Source organism: Gossypium arboreum, chromosome 7 (genome assembly GCF_025698485.1).
Source record: "Gossypium arboreum isolate Shixiya-1 chromosome 7, ASM2569848v2, whole genome shotgun sequence".
NCBI classification, from domain to species: Eukaryota; Viridiplantae; Streptophyta; class Magnoliopsida; order Malvales; family Malvaceae; genus Gossypium; species Gossypium arboreum.
This window is the reverse complement of record NC_069076.1, coordinates 39,260,920-39,266,930: the sequence shown is the minus strand read 5'-3', so window position 1 is coordinate 39,266,930 and position 6,011 is coordinate 39,260,920. Positions and strand designations below refer to the sequence as shown.

The following is a 6,011-nucleotide window of genomic DNA, read 5'->3' as shown; positions in this document are numbered from 1 at the left end:
TGCCTTTATCGTGATAATAGTTAATTTCAAGAGCGGTTAATTATAAATTTTTAAAACCTGTCACGAATATCACGTATCAAGTTTTTGGCACTGTTGTTGGGGAACAAAGATATTAGGAATATTCGATTTTTATTACTTTAGCCATATTTACTTTTAGTGCAATCTATTTTTAGTTTAATTTCACTTTTCTAACTTTTATTTTATTTTCTTCTGACAGGTTTTTCTAGTTTATGACCAGAAGAAACCCATCATGACCATTACTTTTCGACAGTGAGATCGATCGCACAGTTTACAGAAACCGAAGAGAAATAAGGCAAAGCTTAAGATACACAGAGGAAGAGCAAGAGGACGATATACACACCACAACCGAAGAGATGGCTGAAAATAAGGAAAATCCGCTACCTCCTGGAACTGCTGCTAATCAGAATCCTTCTCTGCGTATTATGTATGATTATGCTAAACCTTCTTTAACAGGAACTGAATCAAGCATAGTTAGGCCTGCTGCTGCTGCAAATAATTTTGAACTGAAACCAAACACAAGTCAAATGTATAGCAATTTGTTCAGTTTGACGGTTTGTAGGATGAGGATCCCAATGCTCACTTGGCAAATTTTCTAGAGTTTTGTGATACATTTAAAATCAATGGCATTTCTGATGATGCCATTCGTCTTCAGTTATTTCCCTTTTCATTGAGGAACAAAGCTAAATAGTGGTTGAACTCGTTACCATGAGGGTCAATCACTACTTGGGAACAAATGACCGAAAAGTTTTTATTAAAATAATTTTCGCTGGCTAAAACGACTAAATTACGTAATAATATCTCTTCTTTTGTGCAGATGGATTTAGAAACACTCTATGATGCATGGGAGAGATACAAGGACCTTTTGAGAAGATGCCCTAACCATGGGTTACCTATAACAGACTTGACTTTTGAGGAAGAGCCTACTCATGTTCTGACCCTACTCATGTTGTGCCGGTTGCAGAGATCGAGGTCCAAACAGACTTGACTTTTGAGGAAGAGCCTGTGCAGATTTTGGATTGAGATGTTAAGATTTTGAGGAGGAAATCAGTTCCGCTAGTAAAGGTGCTGTGGCGTAATCATGGCAGAGAGGAAGCTACTTGGGAGCCAGAAGTGGCGATGCGTCAACAATATCCTCATCTGTTTGATTCAGGTAAAATTTCGAGGATGAAATTTCTTTAAGGAGGGTAGAGTTGTAACGCCCCAATTTTTGAGTTTTCTGTGTTTCTATGATTTTTAAAATTTGTGTGTGTTCTGGTTGGTTAAAATATAATTTTAGTAGGTTAGTGGGCCTTTGGAAGGCCCAAACTTAAGTTAAATCCGTGGTAGTCTTCAGAATTTTAATTTTATGAACAGGTGATGCAATTGGCGTTTGGGCTTTTAAGAGTAAAGGGGTAAAAGATGACAAAAAAAAAGAGTGTGGTGTAGTGGCAAGGTGGCGCCACTTAGGGGACAAGGAAGTGACACCATAGAGGAAGCAAGGGGTCCAAGGTTCAAATCTTGGCTCTTGTAATATATTTTGGTTTTTCTTTTTAATAAATCTGGAAGCAAGTAGGTGCACTTTAAAGTTTAATGTGTTGGATTTATGACACAAATGAGTTGATGGCCTAGTGGTGGCGGCATGAGTTGGCATGTGAGAGGACTTTGGTTCAAATCCCTTGGCACACAAAGGTTGATTATTTTGCTATGTTGGGACGACAAGAGTTGGTGTTGGTTTTAAACTCTGGTGATGGAGGGATCCCACATCGGGAAGCTAACATAAGAGTAGATGGAGAGCTGGCTTTAAATAGAGCAAACCATGAGGAGAGTAGGCATACCCTTCTTGGCTGATCCCTTTCGCTTTGTTACGTGCTCGTTTGGGTTGGGTGTCAGTTAAGAGTGTTTGGAGCGCGGATTAATTGCAGTCTCCTAACAGGTGTGTATTTCTCATTACTCTAGTAGTAGGATGGCTATTTCGGGCCGCGATGGGCTGAAATGGGCCATGTGGTCCCAATGGGTCCGTAGGCCCAAATGGATAAGTTGTAGAATTACTAAAATACCCCTGTAGGGTAGGACTACCGATTTACCCCTGGAGGGTAAAATGACTATTTTGCCCCTCGTGCGTAAATGACTAACTTGTGTGATGATTAGGTTAGTTGACGTGGATTTATGTTAGTTATCGTTAATTCGTAAGTCTAATGTGTTAGTGATCGATTGTAGGATTATCGCGTGGGAGATATCGTCATCAATCGTCATCAACTAGGTGTGTAAACGACACCCTCCCTTATACTGAATCGGTAAAAGCTGAAATACCGAAACGTTGGTATTTTGTGAACTCCCGAGCATGCGAGCGCTCGTGAGACAGTTGTTGATGAATATGGTGCATTTGGATGATTAGAGTGTAGAGTGTGCATTTTCGTACTTCTGATTACTTGGTAAACGTTAAAATGAGCATGAAACCTTAGCAATAGATAATAATTACTGAAATACCCTTATGCATGTAAAATTACGATTTTACCCCTAGGGTTATTTTTTTTCTAAAAAGTATGATGTTCTGCTTTCAGATATCGTATGCCATGACATATTATTTCATTGCATGGGACATGGGTTTATATTGATGGAGGAAGCGTTCGGCGGCCTCATCGCAATCTGTGGCCTCGCCACATATATCTGATACAGTGACTTCGTCACAATATCCGCGCCTCATTGCAATCCGGTGGCTTCGCCACATATATATATATCTGTTTTGGTGGCCTAGCCACAATATCATATCTGTGACTTCGTGACAATATCCGGCTTATTGCAATTTCGTGGTGTGTATGCGGTTGGGTGGGTCGAGTAGTCTCCCACATGGTGTTAGGGCTGGTACTGGGGTGTTATGGATGGCTCTGGTTGGGATTTACGCATTCATGATATATTTGTTCAGATCTCGCTATGGGCCTATGGGTTTCATTCGATTTACATCTTGGGCCAAGGCCCGATAAGTCCGACTCGAGGTTTGATCTGCTTTGTGCAATGGTTGGGTTATGTTACACATCGAGTTTACCGAACTCACCCTTTATTTTCATCTCAAAGCAGAAATCCCCAACCATAGTGGGCTTGGAGCGTGAGGGATTGGAGTGGCCACATCATCTCGCAAAGTTGGTTTTTCTAAGTTAGTTTATTTTTATTATTTTTATATTCGATTTAATTTTGGGTTTTAAGTTGTAATAAGGCCACTATTTAAATTTCTTTTTCCACTATGGTTTTATTTTCCTGATTATATTTATACTATGACGAAACTGCTAGTGTTAGGTCATGAAGTTTTCAAAATTAATGAACGTTTTCAAGACTCAACAAGCACAACAAATGGATAGCCTAAAGATTGATAAACCGGCTTTTCATTCAATCACTGTTTTTACGAAGACCACCTCAATCACTTAAACCAACGAATGCATACTAAGTCATAAGTCCATGTGATACGTCAAATCTGGCCATAACGTCTGGGCCGGGTTTGGGGTGTTACATTACCACTTTGGCTACAGGTTCAAACGTTTCACAATGGCTTGAATCCTTCGACTAGACATATGATTGACGTAGCTGCTGGTGGAAATATCAATAATAAGACACCTAAGAATGCTTATGAATTTATGGAAGAGATGTCACTGAATAATTATTAGTGGCAAGTCATGAGAACAATGCCAACGAAAATAGTTGGTGTTTTTAACATCGATTTAGTCACCATGCTCTCTAATTAGGTAGAACTTTTGAATAGGAAAATTGACGGTTTTCTTGGTTCTTCACTGGTTCACCCAGTAATGCAGTGCGAAGCAAGTGGAGGTGGATCAAGCAATTCAGAATACCCACCCTATGGCCACAACATGGAGAACGAGCAGTTAAATTACATAGGTAATAATCCTCGATCTCAAAATAATCCTTATAGTAACACTTACAATGCAGGTTGGAGGTACCACCCAAATTTCTCATGGGGAGGCCAAGGGAATCAGAGACCACCACCTCCAGGCTTCCAACAACCACCCTACCAATAAGGGAAAAAGCCGAACCTTGAGAAGATGCTAACAAAATTCATCTCGGTGTCAAAAACTCATTTTCAAAATACCGAGACAGCATTTAAGAATCAACAAGCATCGATCTAAGGGGCTTGAATCTCAGATAGGACAGCTCACCAAATTAATATCTGAACGACCACAAGGTAGCCTGCCGAGTAACACTGAATCTAACCCTAGGGAACAACTCAACACAATTACCATCCAAGACAAGGAAGGGTTAGTGGAACTTAAACCAGAACCAAGGCAAGGAATCGTGGTAAGTAAAATCAAAGGTGAGGTAGACCACAGTGAACAAACACCAGTAAGTAAAGAGTACAAACCTCGTGTGCCATACCCCAATGTAACAAGGAAAGACTGTACAGACGAACAATTTGGTAAATTCCTTAAATTATTAAAGAAATTACATATTAACTTACCATTTATTAAAGCTCTTTCATAGATGCCAAATGCAGTCAAATTCTTAAAGTAGCTTTTAACAAAAAGAGGAAGTTGGATGAGACGTTGCATGTGGAGCTAAATGCGGTTTGCTCAGCCATACTACAAAATAAGCTGGCCAACAAATTAAAAGATCCAGGAAGTTTTACGATTCCTTCTTTAATTGGTAGCTTAGATGTTAATAATGCTTTGGCTGATTTAGGGGCTAGTATCAATGTGTCGATAAAAAAATCAAATTTCCTAGAGGTATTATTGAAGATGTACTCGTTAAAATTAACAAATTTATATTCATAGTTGATTTTTTGTTCTAGACATAGAGAAGGATAGTAACGTGCCTTTAATTTTATGGAGGCCCTTTTTAGCAACTGCTAGAACGATAATTGATGTTGGTATAGGTGAACTCACACTTCGTGTGGGTGATGAAACAATCACTCTTCAAGCTCGTAATTCGAGTAACACCTCAAAAATCGAGGGTGATTGCATAAGTCATACTACTAGTATTGATCATGTGGTGAAACCCTCTGTGCAGAAAACAGGTTCGAAGAGCGCACATGAGTCATGTTCAAGCAACAACAAAGGACCTATCTATGAAGAACGAAGGCTACGAGTTGAGGAACTAGATGATGGCGGACACATAAACCAAAACCACGCCTTGACGAGCTTAATATTCTGCCAAATCAACTTAAGGTTGGAGACAAAGTACTACTGGATGCAACTGATCCTCGTATTTCCACTTCTAAATCCAATGGAGAAATTCCTCTCACGGTACTTAATATTTTTCTATACGGTACAGTCAAGGTAATTCATCCTAAATTCAGCACTTTCAAGGTAAATAATACCCGTTTAAAACCTTATTTTGATGAGATTGATAGCAGGGATGAGGAGTGTAAACTCCTTAAACCACCATGACTATGCGAAATCGAATTAAGTCAAGCTTAGACTATAAATAAGTGCTTCTCGAGAGGCAACCCGAGCACTGACAGTATTGATTTTTTTCAAATTTTAGTTTTTAACATCTAATCACTAACTAAATCCTTGAAACACAGGTTTTCTAATCCACACGGTCAGGTACACGGGCGTGTTTAGGCCGTGCTCACACCACGGGCGGAGACACGACCGTGCGATAGGGCCTGTGTCTCAAAACCGTTGTTGAAACTGAAATTTAGCACGGGCGACGTGCCCAAATTTGAAAATCACAATAAACACGGGCTGAAATAAGGGTACACAGGTGTGCCTCACGACCGTGTGCCCCAAAATCTATATAAACCCCTCACTAGTCATCATCCCCTACCCCAAAATCCCTAACCCTAGCCGCCGCAACTCTTGCCCACGCCCTCCTTACCACGCCCATCTGCTCTAATCTTTTCTCTCTATTCTCTTCAAATCTTTTACTTATTTCATGATTTTTTATTTTATTTGACTATTTTGGGTAAATATTTATGGTTATAGTGATAGTAATACTTATGCTCTTTGTTATAAATTTTCCATTTTAGTCAATGCATTATGCTACATTCATCCATTTTTCTTGTT

At 39.6% G+C, this 6,011-nt stretch overlaps 1 non-coding gene across 1 annotated transcript; it reads right to left on the bottom strand.

The window, feature by feature from the left end:
* Positions 1-802: 802 nt before the first annotated feature.
* Positions 803-909, bottom strand: LOC128295991 (small nucleolar RNA R71). The gene has a single exon (XR_008286539.1). It is a non-coding gene; the product is annotated as a small nucleolar RNA R71 (small nucleolar RNA).
* Positions 910-6,011: the final 5,102 nt, after the last annotated feature.